This window comes from Acanthopagrus latus, chromosome 14 (assembly GCF_904848185.1).
Source record: "Acanthopagrus latus isolate v.2019 chromosome 14, fAcaLat1.1, whole genome shotgun sequence".
In the NCBI taxonomy this organism is placed as follows: domain Eukaryota; kingdom Metazoa; phylum Chordata; class Actinopteri; order Spariformes; family Sparidae; genus Acanthopagrus; species Acanthopagrus latus.
Window position 1 is genome coordinate 7,260,878 of NC_051052.1, and position 27,027 is coordinate 7,287,904.

A 27,027-nucleotide genomic window follows, 5' to 3' on the forward strand; every position below is an offset into this window, starting at 1 on the left:
AGCAGAATATAGAGACACCTCAGAATTGTTCAACTCCATCGGCAGAAAAGAACATCTATACTGTTCCCAAACACCAGGGAGTGCTGTTAAAGGGCCAAAGTTTTAAAGATTCCTACTTTTGAGATTGTATAATACATCAGACTTATTATTTATGATTATCAGCAAGATATTTCAACGTACATTTTGATTGACATTAGAGCCTGACCGATCAGTCGGCTAATGTTATCTGCCGATATGGGCCAATTATAGATCTGTCGATACTGACATACATGTCATATGATACACTCCGTTATGGAAAACATAATTTTTTAGAAACTCTAATGGAGAAAAGAATGATTAAGGTAATTTATAATCCTTCAATTCCCATTGAAGTTTACTGTCTCAGTGCCCTGATGTCATTTTAGACAATAAAGTTGATCGTTAATCTGTAAAATATTCTGCCTCCATTACAGTGTTTGATAATCACATCTGAGTATTGACACCAAACAAATGCCCTCAAATAACTAAGTAAATCCTCTTGTTCCATCAAAATTAAAATGGCCTTGCAGTTTCAATGCATTTGCTGCTGCATATTATAATGAGATGTATCAGGATAAACTTATGTTCCCTTTTATGCCCTGCAGCTTCTGACACATTCACACCATACACACATGCAAACTAAGAACTATCTGTGGGGTTGTATGCTTTTAGTAATAGGTTGTTCACACTGTCCTTTGTGTTTGGCTATGTTTAGGGTTGATGTGATCGTTGTAATAGATAATGCACCAAGCCTGAACAACTATCACAGACGTATGCAAATGAAAGCAAAAAATAAAGCATCACAAACAAGTAATTGGCCTTTCCTTTTACACATGACAGCCCAAGCAGGAAAAAAAGCAAAGTTGAAATGATGCAACAGTTGACTGCAGGACACCAGTTCATTCATCCAGCGTGCTCCCATTAGCCACATGACACAGACAGTCGGGATGAATCAGCTCTTTGGCAGACAGATCTGATCTTAGACTAGTTATCAGCCCTCCTACATGTGGCACACATGAATCCCTCTGATGAAGGCTGATCCCAGATCCGAGCCAGGGGGGGTCCGAGTTGCTCCTAAACAGGAAGTGGATGAGATCAAACGCACCAATCAGATTGCGGTGTGGGGAGACTAAACATCATCACCCCACAGGAAGGAAGTAGCTGTGTCTGAATTACACAGACTACTATGAATGTGTGCGTGTGTGTGTCTGATTTACACAGACCAGAGTTTACATCCCACATCCAAATATTTACCTCTGTGCAACTGCCACTCTCTAACAAAAAACTATGATTAGGCGGAGGTGAGTGTGTATTATGTGTGTTTGTCTGGCGGCCTACAAACTCTTTGTATGTTTGAATTAGTGAGTGTACTGTATATGCACGTATATTTCTCTGTCTGCATGTGTGTGTGTGTATGTGTGTGTGTGTGTGTGTGTGTGTGTGTGTGTGTGTGTGTGTGTGTGTGTGTATGTAAAGGGGTAGGTTTAGAGGTCCTGCAGGGACCACCTTGGTGAACAATGGCTCTTTTATTCCACTGGAGCATTTGACTGGACTCTGTGTCTCAGAGCAGCCGCGTGCACACATGCTCACACACACACACACACACACACACACACATACAGACACACACACAGCCAGACAGGAAGCCCAAGTATCCATACACACACAAATGTGCACGCATTAATACGGTAACTCTTCAGGGTTTTTCAGCAGGGTCAGTTTTGCTCAGACTAGACGTGTGTTTTTTTCTGTCCATGTGTAGTTAGTCAGGTAATTTGGCTGACTGGGCTGCAGCTTCAGACACTGAGGAATGTGCTTGTGGTAGTTGGTTACACTTTTGGTTTGAGGGGGCAGGACAAAGGGGACTCTGTAGTTGCCAAATCCTTTTTTAACTCCAGATAAGCCTTATCTGATTCATATTATGTTGTGACATCTTTGAAATACTGTCTCCGTACTCTATACCAGGAAAAAGGTGACAACTGTGAGAAATAATTATCCTTTCCAACTGAAATTTTACACATAATGAGTGAATCCAGCAGTGCTAGTCACTCCACATTTATAATGACAAAAAACCCAACAACCTATAAATGAAGATTGTTTTTAAATATTAACAGGTACTAGATTTGGCATGACAAGTTATATTAAAAGACAACCAAGGTCTCAAAACTCAAATTATCTCCACTCCCGGCTGCCATGAAATATTCTCAGGGTAACGCCAATGTTGGCAGTATTTCCTCCAGCAGATGGGAAAATGGGAAAGTATTAAAGTGTATAACACAGCAAGCGCCGAGGAACAAAACAGTCTATGGCCAAACACTGCTTGATGTAATTTCTGCCTGTGGATCATCACCTGAATTACCCAGTAAAGACAATGAGGATGGCGTTTGTTTGCCATTGTGTGCATGAACAAAGTCCAGCCAGTAGTCTCATGTGGAATGTTGACAAATAAAACTCTCTGTTGGTCCATGGATAGAGTGAATGATTACAGCAGAGTCGCAGGGGTTAAGAGAAAAAACTACTGAAAAACTAATGCTGATTTTGGCACCAGTGATGAGAGAAAATCATTGAGTCCTCCTGTAGAGAGGTTCAAACCATGGAACAAGATGGGGTCTTGTTTTATAAAACAAACTAACAACAAAAAAATTAACCCCATAAATGCCTTTACAGCTCGCCTGGCCCCAAACTGACAGATAAAAACATTGTTTTCAACCCTTTTTCAAGCCAAAATCTTTAGTGTGGCTGGCTACTGTGAAAACTTCACCAGACTTTCTACACTCATGGGGGTGATGGTGTAGATTCATTTTCTGGGACCTGAAAAAGGTGTTGATAAGGTATTGTCTTGTAGGACCATTTTATGTAATAGTGTCCATTTTTTGTCTTACTTTTCAAATCAAAAGTTCACAAGGCTGCTTTGAATGATAGAAGGTCCACTGACACATTTCCCACCGTGTGAGCTTATTGTTACCAAAGCAGGGTGGCCTGTGAATCTGAGCATCGTATGTATCCCTCTGTCTGCATTTCTGATGCCTAAAACAGATAATTACTATAGGTTTGCCATCTGCAACTGTCCCAATCCCTCTTCTTGATTGCACTGAGCCCCAAACGACCAGATGTTTCATCACTATTATAGCATTAGAGCTGAGCTCAATAGGCAGATGTGTGTCTCTCCCAGCTGATTGTTGTCATGATAGAGAATAGTCTGATTATCTCCTCTGATTAGGCCAATGGGCTGCTAATCCTCCTTCAGCCCCTACAGATCCAGTGTGTCAGCCCTGCACCTCCTGAGAATGGGAGCAGGTTATACAACTAGCGCTTTAAAAGTGTACACACTAATAGTGCACATTCAGAGAGGACACACACGCAGGATGATTGAAATAGAAGTCTGATTGAAACTAATATACGCTGGATTCAAACAGGTTAATGTGCACTGCCTCTTCAGGCTGACAATAATAGGACACAAACACACACACACACAGACTAGTAGACAGAGGTCTGATGTCAGGGTTTATAACTTGAGCTTGGCAGCTCATCCCAAATGTCATGTTTATCTGATTCGTATTTAAGACCCTGTGACAATGGAACAGATGGGGCTGCCTTTTGTCCTGCAAGTGCATGTAGGGGACATGGACACACGGACACACACACACACACACACACACACACACACACACACACTCATATCTATATATTCTTATAGGCTCCGTGCTCGCTCTCTGTCTGCCTCTCTTTCTCTGACTCTCAGTGGGTCGTTTGAGTTAGGTTGAGGTTGTGTGATTGTGTTTAGCCAAGCAGAGTGATAGTGCTCTACAGGGGAGCCAGCCTGCTCTCAACACGCCAGACGGACAACATAACACACAGACGGACACACACACACAGCCTCTGCAACTCCTGCAAAATATTTTTAAGTATCCCTTGCTGGCTTGGCTGTCCTGACAGCAGCTGAGGTCAAATGTATTCATCAGGTCTACACATGTCCGTATTTTAATCATTTGCCTCCTCTCACTTCAGTAACTCCTGACATGCAGCTGGCTGTCTACTTCAAAAGTTTCGTTCTTTGCTCTGATTAGCACTGTTTGACTGGCAGGGGTTCCCTGTATTTAATTAATGAATGTTAATGGTGTAACATATATTGCTCTTTATCACTTCAGTAACTCAACTATGATGTTGCATGATGCTGAAAACTGTATACAAACAAATTATACAAACAAAATGCACTTTCTACATGTGCATTTTGCTTTTGTTTTCTCCTTAATTATTTTGCTGATGTTTGTCTAAAGCTACAAGAGGAACCCTCAAAAAGCTAAACGGCCAAAATGTCACCATGCTAACTTTGTTAATCACAGAGGGGAAATTAGGTCATCATAGCAGCATTTACATTCAAGTACAAATACAACCAAATGTAAGGGCAAATGTAGGCACAATAATGTACTATAAAAATATGCAAACTACACTACATACAATAAAAAACAGTAACAAAGTTCTACAAACTACAGAGAGGGTACAAGAGAAAGAAATCCAATGATTAAGACTAATTGGTTGGTTTGAAAATGTACAAAAACGGCCTGTGCACTCTCAAAGAGCAATATCATGAGTATATGAAGAAAGCTGCTCTATAGAAATATATATCATGCATCATGATGTGTACTCAAAATGTTAAACTCAATCAGTGACCTGCTCTGGTTGACCCGGCTCATGTCTCCCTTCATGTAACTGTCCGGAAATCTTCACAGTACCACAGCACTTAAACGACTGAAGCCTGTGTTTGGCTCTTGTTGGGGTGTCAAATGTAATGGATGTGTTGTTCTCCAGGGCGGTGACAGAGAAAGAGAGAGCCACCCGGGCCTTTCTCTGTGCACAAACGCTGCCCTGTCATGGTGTGTTTGCTTGTGTGTGTCTGTCCATATTTGCAAATGTGTAGTTCCATGCAAATATTTTGTAATTAATATTTTCACTCCACTCAGGTGTCATATACTCTATGCACTGTCTGTGTGCTCCTTTTGTAACTGTATGTTTGTGTGCGTTTGCATGTGTGTAAAGAGTATTTGGCTGTACAGTGTGCGTGTGTGCTTGTCTCACTTGTGTGTGTGTGTGTGTTTGTGTTTCTGGTGTGTGCCTAAGTGGCCATTGTGCAGACTCAGTGCAGGAGAGAGAGACCAGCTAGCAGCATAAAGCCACCAGTCCAGCTCAGAGGCTCCACCAGCAGCCAGCCAGCCCCACTCGGCATGCACCTGGCGTCCCCTCACACACACCACCATTATTAATTGCTAATACATATTTATGTGGCACAAATTTGCCATTTGTTTATGCATAAAATTATCAATAGCGCGGGGCGCTTAGCCAGAGAAAACGGTGACCTTTTTAAAGAGTAATAAATGGAACTCTATGTGTGTGTGTGTGTGTGTGTGTGTGTGTGTGTGTGTGTGTGTGTGTGTGTGTGTGTGTGCGTGTGTTTATCTAATAGCTGATGTTTAAGAGGGAGGTGTTAGGTTGGAACAAGGGGAGGAGGGTGGCAGTTTTCGGCTGGACGTGGCAGAAAGGCAGCTGAGGCCTGCCAAGAGGAGATCCACTGATCTGGATGTTTACCCACAGTTTGTATTTCACACAGGCAACGTTCTGTCTTTGTCCTCGGCTTCATTAGCTGTGTCCACATTCACAGTGTCTGTACTGCGTGTGCCATTGAGTGTAGGAGCATGGATTTGAGCTTATGTTTCTCCCTCTACCAGGGCTCAACACAACTTTTAAAAGTGGTCGCCAGGCTGGCAAAAAGGCTCAAGCTTTTTGTTGCCGAAGCTGAGAATATGGTTCCCATTTTTCTTCTAAAATTTTGAGTAATTAAGTTACTGTGTGGTATTAATCATGAGATCAGCGATGGAAATATGACACTAAGGATTGTTTATTAGCTTTATTACAGTTACAGATACAATTTTTTTGTGATTGTGTTTTTTTTTACTTAACAGAATTTTTATCTTAGCCGTTATCATTTTACCTATTGATCTTCACTTCCTGGTTCACAAAGTATCAGCTGTGTAGCTGTTATGTTTTTCACAGATCCCTCAAAAATGAATCACAAGTTTCCATGGCATTATTTCTAAAACACGTGTGTGTGTGTGTGTGTGTGTGTGTGTGTGTGTGTGTGTGTGTGTGTGTGTGTGTGCTTAAGTAAACATACCAATGCACCTGAACTATTGCCTGGTTTAGTTTCTGTCTGTAACAGTCATATTTAGAATAAATGATGCAAAACAATACAAAACATTTTAGTCTACAATATGAGGCATTTCAACTGACTGCACATTTTTATGTTCAGTTATTTAATTGTAAATTGATAAATGGACCAGACTGTGACAAACGGGTCAAGTCTACATGGGTCTGGACTGGACTGGACCAAGCTATTCTAGTCGGTGTATCAGCAGTAGATGATGGTTAGCTCTCCCACTGTGGAGAAGCAGTGTGTAGCACTGACAGGGAAGCAGAGCATTTAATTGCTAAACAGAACTGACAGCAAGACGTATATTAGCCCCCTAAAAAAGGACACGCTTAAAAATAGATATAAGTGTACGCTTTATTATGGACGTTTTTTGGAGCTTTACAGTCGCTGAAGATGCAGCATCTGCTCCACAAAGTTCGGTTTTCATGAATGAAGAGCTTCTTGTTCCTGCAAAATAAGTATTGCAGCTCCTTTCATTCTCCCACTCAACAAATTGAACAATGAAAGCAACCATAACAACAAAACAAAATCATTGTATTAACCGATGTAATTTCCAAATCTGGAGGACAATTACGAGCATTTTGAAAAGCCTCCTACAAAATGAGAAGTCTGGCATTGAGCACATTCACGGGAGGAAGTATTGATTCTGCTCTGCACACCTCACACAAAAGACATTACGAGAACAAACATTTTTAACCAGCACATTTAGTCGACCCACACCTACTGTATTAATGTGGTTTGTAGCGAGATCTTTGCTTCATCTCCTGTTGTAGTTACTTCCTCACTGCTCAGTTCTTTTTATACCTCTCATCCAGCACAATTGTCTGCTTGGACTCAAGTGTGAACTGTGTAGAATTTGGTGGTCAGAGTTCAAGGTCACTTTATTTAGGTCACTTGACATTTTATTGACCGTAACTCAAGAATGAATATGCTCATTGTAAAGATATTTTCAACTCTCTCTCTCTCTCTCTCTCTCTCTCTCAATTTCTCTCTCTCAATTTCTCTCTTTTCAATTTCAGTTTCAGCAAGCTTTATTGGCATGACTGTGGTTCACAATATTGCCAAAGCATACAGGACAACAGAACAATAACAATAACAATAATAATAATAATAGCTGTTCCTGTGGACTTTGAGAATAGCTGCAGGTATGAACGCAGTCTGGAGCAGCTGGTTCATGTGGAGGAGATCATGTCAGGTGTTGTTGTGCAGCTTTTCTCTTCTCCTGTGACAGGCACTCACCCATCTTGCCGCATCTACAGCAGTGGCACTTTGTTCTCCCAGTAAGTGGTGTAGTTTTGATTGGTCTGAGAGATTGTGGAAGTTTGGGGTTGAACATGTCATTTTGGTGTGGAGCTGGGTTCTGATGTCTGTGCATGTGTCACAGTGCAGCATGAAGTACTGCTCTGTCTCAACCTGTCTGTGTGGATGAAGCCGACACAGCCGCTTGTCTCTGGGCAGCCACGTCTGTCTGCGTCTGCCGCTCTCTAAGGCCAGGCTGTGGTCGCTGAGTCTGTGCATAGTCAATGTTTTCCTCAGTCTTGGGTCAGTTACAAAGCTCAGAGCCCATGGAGTATTGTCTGTTTAGGTCCAAATAGCATTGGAGTTTGCTGTGGGTTTTGGTTGTAGATGACCAATAGTTGATGTAATTGTCTTTTTCTCTTGCTATAATTTCTTGTGAGGGTGGTCTTGGTGCCCTGTGCAGTTGGAGCTGAGCCTGCGGACCAGCTGGCTGAGGGGACTCCCTTCTTTGCTCTCCTCTTGGCATTGTAGGGCTTTGTAGTGGTAGGAGCTGGGCTTACTGGCTTTGAGGTGTTGGTAGAACTTTATAGCTCTTTTTTGGATCCGAATTATCAGGGGAAATTTACCTAACTCAGCTCTGCATCCATCATTGGGGATGTTCCTGTGGACTTTGAGAATGATTTTGCAGATCTCTGTGTGTAGGTTTTGGATTGGGTGTTTGTTTTTCACAGTCTTGTTTCATAAGAGGGCCCCATACTTCACTACCATACAATACAGCTGGATTTCATTATCGATAGAAATATTCTGATCCAGATTTTGACAGGTATGTCTATATTTGAGGATTTTTTTTATAGTCCAGAAAGCGCTTTTGCCCTTGTCTCGGAGATCCTTCATGGTCAGATTAAAATTTCCCATAGATGTGATATTTAGTCCTATATATGTGTAGCTGTGTGTGTGTGTGCTACATCCGTAGAGTCCAGGTGGAACCTGTGTGGATTTTTCTGACTCTAAGGTCGTTTCTGGAAGACCAGGACTTTTGTCTTTTCCAAGTTAACGATCAGGACCCAACTTTTGCAGGTGATCTAGTTGCTTTTGTAGATACTCTTTTGATGGAGTAAGCAGTATTAGGTCATCTGCAAATAGTAAGCATTTCACTTCTATGTCAGAGAGGGTGAGACCAGGGATATCTGACTCTTCCAGAGATTTGGCCAATTTATCTATGTAAATATCAAACAGGGTGGGGCTCAGACTGCAGCCTTGCTTCACCCTTCTACTTTTGGGGAAGAAGTCTGTTTCCATAGTTCCAATTTTTACAGCGCATTTATTATTTATGTACATTGTCTTAATAATATTGTAGATTTTTCCTCCAATACCTTTTTCGAGTGATTTCAGAAATAGCCCATGATGCCAAATGGAGTCGAATGCTTTCTTGAAATCTACAAAACAAGAGAAGATTGTGTTGTTGTTCTGATGGATGTGTTTCTGGATGAGGGTGTGGAGGGTGCAGATGTGGTCAGTGGTTCTGTGTTGTGGTGTAAAACCAGTCTGACTTCTGCTCACTGAGGAAGTTTTGCAGACGGCTGTTTAAGATGCTGCAGAATAACTTCCCCAGGTTGCTGCTGACACATATGCCTCTATAGTTGTTTCGCTGATATTTGTTTCCACTTTTAAAGATTGGAGTGATAATCCCTTGGCTCCAGGTGTCAGGAAAGTGTCTAGTATGTTCAGAATGAGATTGAATAATTTCAGTAAAGCAGTCTTGATTGTATGGCTGCTAAACTCTCTCTCTGTCTCTCTCTCAAAAAATGGAAATAGGTTTACCATTTTTGGTTGGCATATACTTCTAACATTTTAATGATGCGAAGCCTTTTGAAAAAACAGGCACAGTCTCCCTTTAACTAACCAAGAATATAAAAACATAGAAGGAATTTGATAGTGTTTTGTTTCTCTCACTGAGCTTGCACACTAAATACAACAATAGTCCAACCCAGGCTAATTTGGTTTTGCTGATATTGAGCTGCAGGTGACAGTTGTTGCACCATGTGACAAACTTCTCCATCACTCCTTTATAGTCTCACTAAAAATGATCCACTGGAATCATACATGTCACTATAGTGATGAATTCCATTTTGCCAAAAAATACACTGAATACCTTCTATTAAATTTCCTTCAAAGTCTCCACTACATAAATGAGTCAGACAGAGATGTGAACTGCAGCTTGACTGATTGGTAGAGACATACCAACCACAAGGCAGTAATTGCCGTTCTTTTTTATTTCTCATTCCCTTTCCCATCTTATTGAGTTCATGTCTCTTTTTCGCTTTTCTTGTAGTTTCTCATTTCCCTCTAGTTGGTTTGTCTCTTCTGCTTTCTCCTGTACTTCGGTCTTTCTGAGGGTGGAGTCATCCCTATGCTTTTCTCCTCACTCTCATTGTAATACGATGTTCTGTCTTTGCATGCATGGGTCACAATGGAGTGTGAAATCCAGCAAAAACGCTCTCATTTTCTCGTCACCAGTGTTGGTCGACTCCCCTGACGGGTATCAACTCTGCAGCAGGGCCACCTCTCTGGAGACGCTTGTAGGTCAGTGACTATTTTCATACCACACACATGCACATACACATACACAGACTGACAGACTTAATGTATTTTAGTATGTAGGTTCTCAAGGGACTCTGCTTTTGGACCACAGCAAACACACATTGAACTGGGTTGAGTAACGTTTTTTTCAGTCACGCTCTGTCTCTCTCTCCCCAAAACACACATGGACACTTTCCCCCTCTCTCTCCATGTTTCTGTAACCCAGCTTTTATGTGGCCTTCATGAGGTCACACACAGGGCTCAAGTCAGTTTCCATGACTACACAGTCAGCATCCAGCCAATCGGCATTCTCAGCTGGCCTCTATGGGGCCAGTGGGCAGCCAGTAAGCATCATATCTGTACATCTGACATGTAGGGTATAGGGAGGGGAGGGTGTGTGTGTTGGTGATTGTGTGTGAGTCTATGTGAAAGAGGGAATTAGTGAAGGGGCCTCTAATTTTTCTTGTGAGGTCCACTGGGAAAAAAAAGTATTTCTTGGAATCATTTGCAATATTTTGCATGTAATAATCTCTAATGTAGGCTGCAGACAGACTATCGTTATAATAAAGACATTCACACATGGTGTATATGATACGGTGTGAGACAAACCTGAGTGGTTTGATCAACATCTTGCAGGCGTACAGGTCTCAAAAGTTATATTAGCCAGAAAATCTATATTTGCTTTACACTGAGGCAGAAAGAACGTTCCCAAATTCAGTCTAGTGTTTTGTGACACACACCAACATTCCTGTCTCCATGAATACTGCACAAAACACTGTAGGATACAATGCAAAACATTCGAGGAAGCTCTTATCGTCTCCAGAAATCAGAGCCACGGTCAGTGAACACTATCAGAAGTGTAGAGAATTGAATGTGAACTGAGACTTACAACTCAGATTCAGAAGTAAAGAATTAAAGAAAAAGAAACCCTCATTGGACTTGACACTGGAAAACAGTGAAGTTCAACTTAATTTGTTGGCTTGGACTTGTTTCTTAAGCACAGTCCACATGTTCTCGAGAGGGTTCAAGTCAGGCCAGTCCAAAACCTCAATTCTAGCATGATTTTGCCATTTTGATATGTGTTCATAATCCTGTTTAAACACCCTGCTGCACCCAGACCCAATCTTCTGGCTGATGATGTTAGGTTTTCCTGAAGAATTTGGAGATAATCCTTATTCTTCATTATTCCATTTACGCTCTTGGGAGCACTAGATCCACTGGCAGCAAACAACCCTATAGCATGATACTATCACTACCATGCTTGGCAGTATTTTTCTTTCATCTGACCACAGAACCTTGCTCCAGAAGGTTTTTTGTCCACGTGATCAGCAGTAGACTTTTCAGTCGAACCTTAAGATGTGGACTGTGGACACTGACACCTGTCTTCCAGCAGCTTCTAGTTCATTGCAGACCTGCTTTTTGGTGTTTTTTTTTTTCCTTGACCCTTGACCATCCTGAACAATTTTCTCTCAGCAGCAGGTGATAGTTAACATTTTCCCCCTGATGGTGGCAGTGGCACAACTGTGCCACGAAGCTTATACTTACAAACAGTTGTTTGAACAGTTGATCTTGAGGCCTGTAACTGCTTTGAAATGGATCCAAGTGACATTCCTGACTTTTTCAGTTGTGTTTGATCCCTTTAGCCATCTTAACCCCCACCCTATGTAGACTGTGTTGCTCTTTATACTATGCCACCTAATTTCTTCCTGTGCTCCCATTATTATTTCTATGGTTTGAGAGGTCTCACCACACAATACATGTAAATATTGATTGTAAAAAACGGAATTTATAAAAAAATTAAAATAATAATTTTGAGCACACTGTATGAAATTTTCTTGCAAACTGGAACTTGCTCTGAGGCTGCTAGTTTGTTCCCTGGTCTAAGGTTTGCTGCAAGGTTGACTTTGAAAACCCGGAAACTTTTAATTGAAAGTTATGTAATGTATGTATGTGTTTTACTTTTGAGTAGTTAGTTAGTTAGATAGTTTGACCTTTGCCACAACTCATTTAGCTTAAGTGCAACACCATGCAATGCTGAACCAATACCCATGCTGCTTAGTTGCTCAGATGCTCAGTGTATTTTTTATGAATTCCCTGTTTTCCAGTACTGGGGGTTGAACTAGTGTATGAACCCGGGCACTGTGAGTGTGAGGGGTGAGGGAGCCAAAAAAGGTACATGGTCAGAGAACAGCATATGGAGGGTAGGGAGAGTGGGATCATTTGTTTGGGCAATGAAAGCTGTGGGAGACGGGGACAGCAAAGGACTGCTGAAACAAAAGAGAAGTTCACATGGAAGTTCAACACAGAGCCTAGTTTACGTTGTAGCACTTACTAATTGTTCTTCTGTGCCTGCTTCAATATGTTTTTTTATTACAAACAAGAAAAATCACGCAAGGAAATGTACTGCTTTGTAAGGGAAGACGAAGAGTTGATAGAAAAGTTAGGAAGAAAAGAGAGCGAGAAAGACAGGTAAGCTGACAGACTGTGAGGTGTGAGTTAGGTCAGTTTAGTTCAGACATATGGTTCCTGCCAGCCCAGAGACTCAGTACTGAGGGATCATGAGGACAGAATAGAAGAGGAAAGACCAACATGCCATCTGCACTAGGGACAAAGAGTGGGAGATGGCAGGAGTGTGTGTGTGTGTGTGCATGCGTGTATGCGTGCTTGCGTGAGTGTGTGTCATGTGTCATGTTGGACATACTGGACGCGCACATAGACAAAATAGAAAGCATATGCACATTCAGGTATACAAACTTTCAGATGCAAACAAATGCATGTAAACAAACACACACACACAAACCAAGACACTTTGACAGAAGCAGACCCTGTGTCACTGCTGTCTCTTCATCTGCCAGAGCGGCCATCCAGAAAGCCCTGTCCTCAAATCAGATTGTGTGTCAGTGCGTGTGTGTGCTCTTTCTCTCCTTTCTGTCAGATACCACTGGGGTGGTATGCTTCACAGGGCATTACATTGTCTGACATATGGGTTTTGCTCCTCTGCTCTGTCCAGGAAACAAGGCCAAGCGGGCAGCCTCCGAATGGAACCCTTGGGTTTCATGCAGTTTCCATCATGTCCAGTTGTCTTTAATGTCAGCAGACTGAAACTGGGGTACTGATGGGGCCCCGCTAACGGGGTCACCGGCCCCAGCGCTGGGTCACTTTGTTGTGTGTCAGTTTGCTGTTCCACTTCTGTATCAACTTCTGGGAGAGAAGGTTGTCACTGGGAGTCAATGTGACGGACACACTTTCTGTGAATAGCTCACTTACATGCTGTTGCCTCTGAACATTCTGTGTTGGCTTCCATTCTTGAATCTGCAGACTTAAAACTTTCTAGAGATAGATCTATTCTACTGTACAGTCTTTTATTTTTTACAGCTGCATCTTTGTGGAGTAACAATTCAGGGGCAAGCGGATTTTGTTTAAAACTTGTCTTTGGTAGTGTGCTTAAGGTAACTACAACATCCAGAACTTGTCAGACAAAGAATATAACTCATAAAGCATCATGTCTATGTAGTATAATAATGACAAGGCTACTGATAGCTTTGAGAAAATACGTTGGTATGGTGGACGCAACATAAAGCACTCTCTGAATGACTAGGACATAGGGTGGAGGGTATTTTCTGTCCCGTCACATCTTTTCGTTACTTCATAAAGGGTTTTTCCACGGGCCTGGGTTGGTCATCTTTAGTAGTGCCAAGCCAAGCCGTGATGGCATGTATTTCCACCACAGCCTCACAGCAGGGGATAGCTGCATGGTAGCAGGTTAACCACCAACGTATGACGGTCTCCTTCCTCTCTGTGCTGTGGCTGTGCCAGTGACTACAGATTTCTGCGGTTTAAGTTGGTGTGTCCTTGCTTCTCGGTACTCTCGGTAAGCTTGTATATCAGTCTGTGCGGCTTGAAGTTCAGTTTCACGCCTACACTGCTTTCTGAACCTTGATGTTACTTTAACACTCATATTGTTATTGCACTCTTAACTAATTGCATTCAGCTGTATCAAAGCTGTGTCCTGTTATTTGTGATGCAAACTAAACACCATACATTCTGCTGTAGCTGTTAAGTGTTAAGAACTTTCCATTGATGAACTGGCGGGATGCTTGAACTGTGCAGAAAATATAGGGAATGCAAAGCTCTATTTACAGTCATATTTTTCAATAACAACAGGTCTTATGAAGCATATATAAATTTCTCAGAAAAGAAAGTCTAAAAAGTCAAACATATAAACACAATCAAAGGATTATAAGGTTGTTGAAAGACAGACTTCTCTGTTACTCATCATTCCTATACAAAATTAGCAGTTACTTTCATAGTGATTTTGGCCACTTTTTCAATGTGTGCGCAAGCATATTAGAGCGAGGTCTGTGTTGCAGAGATCCAAAGAAATGTGATGAGAATCTGACTAAATTATTAATATCCTGCAATAAAAATGAGTTGAAAGGTGGTGTATATATAAATATCGCACATAGTATATGATAAACAATTACTTCTCTTTGGGCCAGAAATCTGGTGATTAGTGGTGACTCTTCACTTCTACAAGGAATTATTAGTACAAAGTCACGGGTCACTAGCCCCCACCTGGGTGCTTGCTTTTTCTAATGTGTTTGTGTGACACGGACTGGGTGGGTTGTGTGTTTACAGGCATGTGGGTGCTGAGAAGCTGATGGCATAAACAGATAAAGCTGTGATGGAGGATGTACGCTCTTTTGTTTGAGTTTAAGAGACAAACGGCTGTCCGAAATACACACACAAGCATGAATGCACACATACACACACCACCCCCATTCTGCAGTGTGTATACACCACACGTCAGGTCTTAAGTGCTTGGTAACAAAGGGTGAGTTTATCCCCGGGTTTCACTGTAAATACAATGGTGACTAATGCTAAGAGGACTGGCCTGTGGTCACTGCAGCCATGCATAACTGAGAGATAGTGCATAAGAGTATGTGGTGGTGTGGAGGTTTGTATTTTCCAAGGACTTTCTAGCCTCTGGTCTGCTTCTAAAGGTGCTGTGTGTTGCATTTTGGGTTTCCCAAAATCAAAACCACATTTCCCATAATTCTGTTGCTTTCCCCTCCCTGGCATTGCCAACCTGTGTAGTGGAAAAAAGAGGAAGAACAAGAGCCGTGATGGACTTTATTGATATCCAAAGAGCTGTGTGGTAGAGCGTGCGCTTGAAAAATGACTGCTTCCTCTTTTGCTCAAGAAATCCATCAAATTTCCTGTGCATTATGTACCAGTGGAACATACAATATTAAAATCTTCCAGGACACCTGGACCTGTGCCGTGATAGGGCTGTCCCTTCTATGAACTGAGCTTAGGATGATTTTAGGTAGTTATCACTATGATCGCCTGTAGGTGGAGGGACGGTTCCTTGCTGCAACTTGCTGGGACTGCTCAAACACTTTAGGAGAGACTCACTTCTGGAAACAATTTTTACCAGTTAAATCCAAGGTCACTGTCTGTAAAGGGGGGGGTTCAGCTGGAAATACAAACGTGAGGTGGTGCATGTTAGATACCATAAGCTTCGATGTGAATGACAATGTACTCTCAGCATCGTAAAAAAGAGATTATTTGTAAGGTTGTGCAGCGATTTGGCATTGTTTCATGAGAATGCTTTCAGGATAGTGATGGAACATACAAGACCAAACTAAAGGCAAGACATGGAAGACGGTACCTTTGAGTGGGGCAGACCAGTATAGACTAACAGGCATCTCAGAAAATACCGTCTTTTCATTACTTTCAGCCCTGTTTGCATCTCATGATGAAGATGAATTCTCTTTTGAAAGTCAAGAGCTCAACACACGTGGAGCCAACAGAGACTCAGTCTTTAAAGACACTTGAGCTGTGCAGAACATTGTTGACACCGGGTAAGGACGATCACTGTATTCCTTTTGGCTGCAACATCTGAAACCTCTGACAACATGGCTGGGTTAAAGCTATTGTTATTGTCGCAAGCTGTCTCCATATGGTCAACCCCCTGACACAAAAACACACACACACACACACGCACACACACGCACACACACACACACACACACACACACACACACAGACACGTATATACACACACACACAGATCAGCAGTGGGAGCACATCATCTGTCACCCAGGGCCCAGGCGGAGGGGCGACAGATTGTCCTCGCGGTGTTCCTTCAGGTCCCATTGCTCCAAACACACACAGACACACACACACACACACACACATACTCACACACGCATACATATACAATCTGCCCACTGATATACTGTTCTCATAGTATTCCCTCGGAGTGCAGGCAGGGCGGTTTCACTGCCTTTATCTCAGAGGAGTATTAAAACAACATTTCTACACAGCAACACAGAGGTGTTCCACTGTAAGGTTGTGGAGTGTGTGTTTTTCATTAATATTGCCAAAACACGCGCACATACACTGCTCTTTTCACACAAATGTATCATAGTCTGAATGGCTTATATGCCGGTGGCGTTGTTCCTGGAAAGAAGAAGTAGAATTACAAGCCAATGAGCAGGAAACACGAACAAACACAACCACCCACACTCACACACACACTCACACACCCACAGTTAGTTATGTTACTGTTAAAGATTAACCACGTGTATACAGATCAAATAGAGAATCCGTTTCGTGGCACAGAACAAATGAATCTCACATCAATGACTTTCTGCAGCTATATGATATGGCATAGAGGGGAGATCAAAACAGCAGCGTGATGTATTTAACTGTCACTAAACAGCCACATCAATTAAACATCAAGAGCATGCATTCTATAGCCTGACCCAGTGATAATCAAGGGTGCTTTTAGTATCAAAGTGCTGCTCAGCAAACGCCAGGCCTTTAAAGATCGTCATCCATAAACATAACCTGGCTTTGTTCTGCGCTCTCGGGGAAACAGCACAGACGTACATGCCTCTCCTTTTTCCTGTTGCTCTTTCTCTACCTGCTCATGCCCCCTTTTTCCGTGTTCCCTCCCTTTACCTGTGTATGTGTTGCAAATAGCTCCGGGCCTCATAGATTGTCTGAGCTCGCACCCTTCCTTAATGCGCCTGTTGTTCCTCTGTGGAATACTTTCTCCTTGAAGAGAAAGTGAGATAGAGAACAGAGGCGAAGGAGAGAGAGATAGAGAGCAGGTAGTTTACTCCCCCTCCCTCTCTGGGTGCCTGGGTTATGGCCAATTAAGCCTATTAGCAACAACAAAACACAAGAAAACACAACAAAACCCGGTCGGCAGGCAGGCAGGTAGTTAACGGTGGGAGGAATTGTTATCTCTCCCACCGACAGGAACAAAGAAAATACTCTCCAGAGTGCCTGAGAAAGAATTTATACCTCCCAGTGTTCTCAATTCTACAATTAAACTCTTTGCTGCAATTTCCTGTTGGTTGGAGTCTCCAGAGGGACTTTCCAATGTACTGCGGTGATTTTTATACCTGCAAAGTGGTGTGTTTTGTAATTAACCAAGTTCAAGACAATTACTCAGAGGCACAAAGAAGCCATGACTTTGCAGCTTTTAACCAAGTCTCCATTAAGTCTTATGATGGATGATGTGACAGCACACAGACCTAATGAATTGTTGCACATTTCAACTTAACACTTGATAACATTGTTTATTTCAATGTGGACATAGTTCTCTGGCTCCAGTTGTCTTCATGTCCTCTGTGCAATATTTTGCTTATTGAGAGCTCTTCAGGAGGTTCTTTCAATAATGCAAGTTGTAATTGTTCCTGCATGTCAGATAGCACTGACCACGTTGCATGCTGTCTGGAGACTATGCAGAAGGCATGTTTTGGCAGACAGCAGAAACGGCTGATCAGTCATGTGAGTTTATTTGGCAAAATTGTTTCCATCAAACATTTTGGGGAATAACTTTGATTTGCATAAGACAAAAATCACCTCAAGCGAGCGTACAAACTTATTTGCAAAGTGGAGGAAGGGTTTTTTTTTTTTTTTTTTAATTTTGCCATTTCCCATAAAATTTCAAATGCGATATTTTTAAAAAGTGCACATATATTCTTGTCAAGACAGTGGCTCTCTTTTAACAGACTGAACTAACAAGGTTCAACTTGACTTCTCTGAATTTCCTTGGGCTTTTAATTCCATTCAACAGTTGCTCTATTTTAAAGAAAAAAATCAAATCAGAGCTTGTGCAACAGCCTTGCAAGCTTTTTTTTGTCGGATTCCTGAGCATTTAATTTTGGTCAAGGTTACACCTGCAGTATTAATTCAGCAAGATGGATGAATATGAAGAAGAAAAATAAATTAGAATGAGAATCTTTTTCTTTAGACAGAGTGTACAACGGATCTTTTCTAAATCAAAATGTTGCTCTGTTAAATTCAGTTTACTAGGATCTTTCATTAGACTGTGCAGATCTTTTCTCTGACTCAATGTTTTCTTTGCCCTCAAAAAAGGTTGAATAAGAGTCATGGAATAACTTTTACAATAACCTACAGTTCCAGCAGGGACCACCTTGTCAGCCACTTTAAAAGCAGGAAATAATGTGTATGGTTATTTTAAACCAAATTTTGGCTGATTAAATGCAGTGATACTTTCGCCGTACATCAATATTGCAGCAGTCTACAGAGTCTACAAAAGAATCAAGAAGTTCTGTCCTATTCCTTATGGTCAGTGGTAGCCAATGAGGTGTACTAGAGATGAAAATCACAGCAAAAGTGTGAGTGAAATCTTGACCAAAAAACCTGTCTGAATTTGTCTCTTGCAGGGTTTTTTTTGTTTTTATTAGAAAGAAAAGAGATCCCCCCCCCCCAATGTAGCAGCAGAGCAAAGTAATGATTAGGGCAACACTGCATAGCTGGAAGGATGAAATCCCAAATGTTTATATTCTTCATCTCCCTCTGTTTTCTCAGCCTCTCTCCTCCCGTTTACTTCCTCCTATTCTCCACGCTCAGACTAAACGTTCCTTGCTCTGTATAAAATCCATTAACTCAACATGCCGATACACAGCCATCACCCAGATGGAAGGTGAGCATCGTGAATTGTGTGTATTGTGAGGGAGATGCAATCAAATAGAGATGTGCAGAGCAAAGTGAACAAAGGATGGAGGGAGGAAAAGAGAGGAGGGAGAGATGAAGTGAGTAGGCAGGGAGGTAAACTAAATGTGACATCTCATATTTGACTTTTCACTTCCCATTTAGCTGACACGTCCAAGATAAGTGGAGGAAAGATTACTGGTCTCATTCTGTTAGACAAAGGCCTGTGTGTGTGAGTGCGTTTATTGTTTGAGGCATGTACATTTTACATTTAGGCCCTTTAGCTTATTCTCTTATGTGACTGACGATAAATAAGCAGTGCATGTGCATTCTTGTGTTGGTGTGAGCGGGCAACAGTTTCATTTTCACATGAATTCCATTCCATTCACGGTTCTGGCAATCATAACTTTTACTAATGATAAAACTATACTCACCATGTTGGTGAATGTGGTGACATTACAAGGGTGGGGTAATAAACTCCAATACACTTTTGGTACCGTCAGGTACTAGAATGCATGAATAAGTTGTCTAATTTGATGTCTTTTGCCAATTTTAGATTGTATTTTATTTAGTTTATTTATGTGACATTACAGGTTTCATTTAGCTAAAACTCATGTATATTTTTTAATAATTTCCTTTATACCCAGACACAGACATTGCTAAAGAGAAGTACAAAACACCAAGGTTAGCTAATAATATTGGAAAAAGAAATTTGGATGGGCATGAAAAGTGCAGGTCCGCAGTATTTGCCTTATCTGTGAGTTCACTGTCTCCTATGCGCTGAGGCATTATTACCATTATTTCTTGACGCACATCCAGTTAATCTGGTTTGGATATTTCTGCCAAAAGAAAAAAAGAATGGCTTGTTTTCTTTCCATCTTATCAGCTGACTGCGTTTCTGCCCCACAGTTTTTTAACAATGCTAGTTGTGTGGGTGTAGGTATAGTTGGTAGGTCAGTGGGTTTGCCACTTGGGTTTGAGACTGGAATGTCTCAACAACTGTCAGATGGATTGCCATTTCATTTTGTAGAGATATTCATGGTCCCCAGAGGAGTTATCGTTCTATGTGCTACCAGCATAAAAAAGTGTAAATTACCTCAAAATAGGAAATGGATTGTCATAAATATTCATGTAGACATTAATGGTCACCAGACTGTGACTTTGGTGATGCCTTGACTTGTCATCTCTTGCGCGATCATTGGGTCATAATTACAATTTCTTCAATACAATTTGAATACCAAAACTACTGAGAAACCGATGCATCCCCATCAGTCTCAGCTGTACTTGCACTCAACTGTAATGTTGCAAAGGATTCATGCTAAACATTAAGGAGCTGCTAGCATGGCTGGCAACTCTTTCTCTTGTTTTTAGCTTTGTCACTGTGTTCCCAGTGGCTACAGTGAGTGCAGTTTTTACATAAATGATAATTAAGATGGGTGTTTAGGAAAATAATACTCAGCGAACAGGAGCTTTGATGTACATGCTGTTCACTTACAGGTCAATTCTTTACCCATTCAAATACCAGTCCATTTTTATTCTGGATAGATTATACCATACTTCACGATGCTTGATATGGTTGCCACAGTGTGTATTCAGTAAACAGCCAGGACTGACTAACTGCCAATTGTACTGCGCCAGCCACCACCACCTCTTTTGTCAGCTGTTCCATAGAGCATTTTATGCTTTTATTATTTGAGAGTGTCGTTATGTATTTAACACCGTCAGTCTATTACCTGTTAGTGTAAATGAGACAAGTACTTGTGTAGCTATGGATTCAGTATCTGTTAGCCTCCATCATATGACAGACTATACATGGTTGCCTATACAATAGCTTTGTCACTCACGTGAAAAGACTCATATTGAGGAGTATGTATTTATATTGTGTGCGTGTGAGTGTGTGTGTGTGGTTGCTAAGACGCGGGTGCCCACTCAAGCGAACAAGAGAGGCTGCAGTTATCTTCACCTCCAATTACACACTAGGAACACCTCTGCTGTGTATGTGAGCGGTCACACTCACACATTTTTATAACCTTTGTGTGTGACTGTTTGACTATGTTTGTGTGTGTGTACATACTGAACGTGTGTGTGTGCGTGTGTGTAGCCCCCGCAAGGCCCTGGGGTTACAGGCAGCTTGGTGACAGTGCAGATGGGATAACATATGACATGTGAGTGACTGAGTGAGTGTGTGTATGCATGTGTGTGTACGTGTGTGTTTGTGTGTGCGCGTCTCAGTCCATCTGGGCTCCCCTCTGACCGACCGGGGCTCCCTCTGCTCACTGTGGCCCACTGGGGAGCCAGCGGGATGACAGAGAGTGAGAGAGAGCAGCGAGGCCTGCCTACCTTCACTCTCTCTCACCTCAACCGACACTGACAAAACATGCAATTTTTTTATATAACGTAATGATTGTTAAAGGGTTTTTCGTAGCACTTCAATACAAAGTGGAATTGTTTTTTTTTGTAGAAGATTTTTTTATTAAGTGTAATTTGGTCAAAATGTTTTTTTTTTTCCATAAAGCCTCACTTTGTTCTGAAATTATAAAAAACTTGATTTTTAAATAACATAAAAAGCTGAATGTTGTAGGTCACCAAAAGCAACACAGAAGCTGTGAAGCCATGTCTAAAACACACGATTTTAATCTTAGTTTTAATCAAGTCTTAAAGTAAACTGTTTTTAGAATCAAGTAGCTGTTGTAAATTGAGAGTTTTTTGGGCAAATAAACTTATATAAAATCTATTCTCAAGTAGGAAACACAAGATTTTAGACAAAAGTGACATACACTTATTCTTCATCAAAATCATTTCTGTGAGCAATTTAATGTGACAGCTTCGACCTGTGGATGACATTACACTGTTGACCAGATTCCTCTTTGTATCATCATTGTGGATTTTTTTTTTTTTTTTGCTGCTGCTGCTTCTTCTCCTTCTTATTCTATGATGCTCCTTCTCTGTTTTGAATTGGTGGATTGCAAACCAACTTTCAAGGTGCATATATCCTCCTACTGTGTAGAAGGTGTACTGTGTTAAAGGGTAACTTTACAAATTTACAACCTTAATCTCTACCTGTTGTAATTTAGTTCACCCTGAGGGACACACTAGTGAGCTCCCTCGATGTTCTCTGTGTCACTGGGGCGGCGCTGTAAAATCTAGCCGAGAACCAGTGATGTCCCTGGTACCCCGAAGAACTACAGGCTAGATAGATCAAAAATAATACGTCTCAGCTGGCACTCAGACATGAAACTTCTTTCCTGCCTTGCTTGTATACAAAGTAGCCATGTGTCATTTAAACATGAGGGCAGAGGAGGTCATGAAGGCGGAGAGATTTTACAGTGTTTTGGCTGACTATGATACTCAGACAGAATACTTATTCGAGTAAGAGTTAACAACTGAAGAAATCCAGCAGATGGAAGCCGAGCTGCAGCTGAACAGCAACTATCGTGAGCTGTCGACAGGAGACAGCGGCTGGTGGTGCGTTTGCTCACATTGCCCTCTGATGACAAAAGAAACTGATTATTTTTGCTGCATTTTGGCATGGGCAGTTTTTGTGGATATTGTCGCTGACAAACCAGGTTGAAGCAGCACATCTGAGTTACATGAAAGTCCACTTTTGGTTTGCATAGTGGAAAGCCAGAGACGTTCCTCAGGATCCTAAAGATAAACTGGAAAAAATAAAGATCTTCAGGGCCGAGATGAAATATGGACACATAGTGAGTATTTTGTTGTATGCTGGATGAGGTTTTGGATATATTTAGAAAATATGTTGACTCACAGTTAACCGTCTCAAAAAAAAAAAAAAAAAGACCTGTGAAACACACTAAAGTTCCTGTTTCTTAGCCATCACTATGAGAAGACCAAAGCTGAACAAGTGTAGTGGTTAGAGAGGGCATGTCAAGAGCGGAACACGAAGGGCACGTTGAGAGTGCACAGAACCAAGCAGCATCTCGGAGAGGGCACATGGCCCAAAGAATTCCAGACAGCTCACAGCCTCACACCACTTGCTTTAACAAACTGTGTTTGTTTATGCAATGCAGATTTTTAAAGATATAGTTTAAATAAAGCAGAAAAAAATTGCTTCTCAGCAGACAGACGACAGGCAATAAACCTGGCATATAATGTTCTTCATACCCAAAGCTGTATGGTGACGTTAGTGAGCTACATGTTGAGTCCAAGTCTTGTAGTTATTATTTTAAGTTATTATTAATACCACAAGATAATACAAAGAGCTGCCAGGTGGTCATCTGACATTTATGCACACTCTTTGTTTCATTTAGTGTTGCTTGAAATATGACCTGAAGTGACTGACTGTGATGACTGTGTGTCATCAGTAAACGGTTATTAGTTCATCGGTCCACCCAGCTATCTTCAATATTATTGTTTCTGTTCTGAATTCATTGAAAGTTTTACAACATTGCTTCACAGTTTTTATTCTGAACAATGATATGAATTCATATTTTCCTCACTGGCAGTTTTAAAGGATACTAAATAAACTGTGTATTATACAACTCTTACAAATATAAACAAATGTATATTCTACGTAGTATTATAACAATAAAAACTACGATGTTCTTGTCACATTCTCTCCCTTTTTCCTCTTTACTGTCAATGAAGTAGTTAACTTATTTTGGATGTCTTTTTTTACACAGCTCCGTTTGAAAACTTTCTCTTTGGAGACACCACTTACTAGGGATTTTATTGCCTCAATTAACTGCATTTACCATCAACACTGATTGGGATAGGCGAATAAAAATGAAAAAAAGAAGTTCAAAAAATTCAAGTCAAAAGCTCCACCTATTTTTTTTTACAATTTGTGGTGGATCGCAAACCAACTTTCAAGGTTCAAACAGCCACCTACTGTATCAGTGTTTCGATGCTGTGCTTGTTAAGTCAGTGAAAGAAAAGTCTGTAAATTATCTCAAGTAATATTTGACAAAGAAGAAGATTTCTAGGAATGAATAAGAACCTCCAATTCTGTTGCATGGATTCTTTTGCACCATGAGTCTGACAGTGTTAAGATAGTGTGAGGCATGATAGCTAAAGTGTTATGATAGCCTAAACATAATCACTCTTAGGATGCAAGATGTCAATTTGGTGTACTTTGTCCCACCATCTACCCGAACCATCCCTCTACAACTTCTTCACATTACAAAGCACAACTCTCTGGACAGATATGATTGTTGCCTCTTGCGAGTGAGTCAGCAGTTATATAAACCTATAATCTGAGGAGACATGGATGAGTCAAAATATGCTACGACAGTAACTTATGTGTTGAGTGGAGTGAGTAAATTTGTAAACCTGTTGAATTAGAAGAGCCGGATGGCACACAATAGACACAATGTATGGACACTGACAAAGCCAGCTTTTGCACCATATGCACCAGTTGTGGCACAAAAAGCTTAGGGTGCTGCCAACATTAGGCATCTGCAGTACAAGAGAAGTGTATATCCGTTCTCCAATGAATAATTTGGATGTTTTTAAGGGTACAGCACAAGTTCACATGTGCTTACATGCTGTGTATACTGTATCTTTTTTGAAGTTTAATTGGGCAATTTTTTTGTGTTGTATCCAATTTTTCCTTTAGCTGGCGTAGGCTTCATGTCACAGCGCCAATGGCATCGAGTTTTTACCACCACAAAGGCGAGACACTGAATGCACAGGAACACTGTGTGTATCTGACATTGTGCATTGTGTCCCCATGAGATTTGTCACTCTCTCTTGTTCATGGGATCCAGGTCCATGGCTATTTTGTGCGGCTGGCCAGGGCCATGCAGTGTTGAGGGGAAAGGCTGCGGGATTTGGACTGATGGAGGCATTGGAGGGATGGTGTGTGTAGTCGGGATGAGAGGGGAGACAGCAGGGAGCTGGGCAGTCGGTTTGTTCCTGTTCCATCCGTGGGCTGGAGGCCAGAGGCTGGACATGGAGGATGAGAGATGATGGAGAGAAAGGAGCAGGAGTCTGAAGAGAGGGCGTATTCAAGTAAAAAGACATTAAAAAAAAAGTTGCGGGTGTTGGTAGAAATAACCACTTTATGACTTAGGCAGGAAGGGTTAGGGAAGTAAGAAGAAGATGAAGAAATAGGAAAAGATGAGAGCGAGAAAATGTCACCAGAACAATGCTAGCAGCAGGGGGTGTTCTTGTCCGGTCAGACCAAGCACTGAGATGCTATAGAGGACTTAATGACGCCTGACAAGTGCAATTAATAATTAAAGCAGGGGCTGATGGTCATGCAGCTAGCATGTGACAATAACTGAGGTTACATCCCGTGACAAGCTCACTCTCCTGCCCTTCCCTCTCCTTCCCTCTTTAGTCACAGTTTTGTCATCTTTTCACTTTCCTCTCTTATCACTCTGTCCTGCCTTTGTCGCTCCCTCCCCCTCCCTGTCTGTCTGTGTAATTTTGGCACTTATGTTTCGTACCACACCCCTGCCCCCAACCCTGCCCTGTGTCGCTTTTACCATCACCCATTTGCTTTTTCTTTCTCCCATCCATCTTTCTTGTTCTCTCACCCCTCTCGTCACCCTTGAGCAGCTCAGGCAGAACTGCAGCCGTCACTATCAGGTGTTGACGAGTTGAACTACTTGATATTCATGGGTGAGATTATTTGGAAGTGTGTGTGTGTCAGGGGCAGGGGGGTTACAGGAGAGGGAGGTGATGGAACTGTGTGTGTGTGTGTGTGTGTGTGTGTGTGTGTGTGTGCTGGTTAGGGATGGGGGTTGGAGGGTGTACAGGGTGTACATGAGGCATCATTACCATATCAAAGACATGCTAGGCTTTCTGTCCTAATGGTAATTACACTGCCCACAATTGGCGCTCACTGCTCGGATCACAACAACAAGAAAAAAAAATTCAAAAAATGGATGGAGGGATGAGGAGGAGGGGTATTAAAGGGAAGTGTGTGTGGGGGGGTCGGGGAGGGGGGTTACAATTGGCTGGGGCTTTCAGGTTATGTTAATACCGCTCATCTATTTAATTAGTGGCTGGCGTTGGGCTTTGTTTACATCTGACGTGCCTCTTCTAGGAAAGACAGATGAGAGAGAGAGAAAGAGAGAAAGAGAAATGGAGAGAGGGAATGGTGAGGATGAGTGAGAATGAACGGGTATCAGAAAACAGAACAAGAGACACAGAGGAGGAGAATAGCAGAGTGGTTTCCAGGACCGGGTGGTGGGATGGCGAGAGTGAGGTGTGACTGCGCCTCTTGAAGCCGTAATGAGGTCCGCTGTGGATGGACCTTTGATAGGCCTCCTGGCTCCACCTCTTTCTCCTGTCTCTGGAGTCGGGCAGCCAGGCCAGGGGAATCGGCTCAGGCTGCAGCCAGGAATAACGTCTGCCTATCTGCCTGCCTGTTTCTCTGACTGACTGGTTGATTGGCTAACTGAGCGCTTGACTCCCTTCCAAACTGAAGAACAGAGTGGATGAGAGTGAAAACTTCTCCGAACACTTCTGAGGGCACAGTCGCACATGCATCTAATCAGATTCACTTCCCGTTCACTTCAATTCTGGGCAAGGGAAGGGGGGAAAATAAAACATTCTCATCCAGTGGCAAAGCAGAGCCACATTTTGGCTTTGCGTGGAGTTCAACATCTGGGAATACTGACTTGCAAAGTCACAGCTTGAACCAGTAGCAATAGTGTGTGGTTACAAACATGCAGGCTGAGCTCCGTGTGCCTCATATTCAGCACGGCCAGGCGATGGTCAGTCACCTGCATTCGCGTATGTGTGACCATGCCCTAATGGTGAAAGTGTTTACAGCTGTTCGGAACGACAAAAGCCAAGTTGTTGATTGCAGCCTCCCCACATTGCTGATGCTGTCTGATGGGCTGATGTTTAAAGCATACTGAGGCCTCATGACACTTGATGGAAGTCTGATGGCTGCCTAACTGATGGTTTGACCTCCAGGGAGGGATCCTGGTTATAGACATGCAGGTATGTGATGGAATGCAAATGCTGCTCTGAAGATTTGCTTTCACCGGTCCACCACTCTGACCTCCACATTTGGATATGCTTTGCAGGAG

At 42.0% G+C, this 27,027-nt stretch overlaps 1 protein-coding gene across 4 annotated transcripts in view; it reads left to right on the plus strand.

The window, feature by feature from the left end:
* sox5 (SRY-box transcription factor 5) overlaps nucleotides 1-27,027 on the plus strand; it is a 238,916-nt gene that overhangs the window by 29,663 nt on the left and 182,226 nt on the right. For 2 of the 4 annotated variants that reach the window (XM_037121941.1, XM_037121940.1), the window contains exon 3: nucleotides 9,980-10,045. The exons of the other annotated variants lie outside the window; for them this stretch is intronic. The gene's annotated coding sequence lies outside the window, so the exon portion shown is untranslated. The remainder of the gene's footprint in view (nucleotides 1-9,979; nucleotides 10,046-27,027) is intronic. 4 annotated transcript variants of the gene reach the window in all.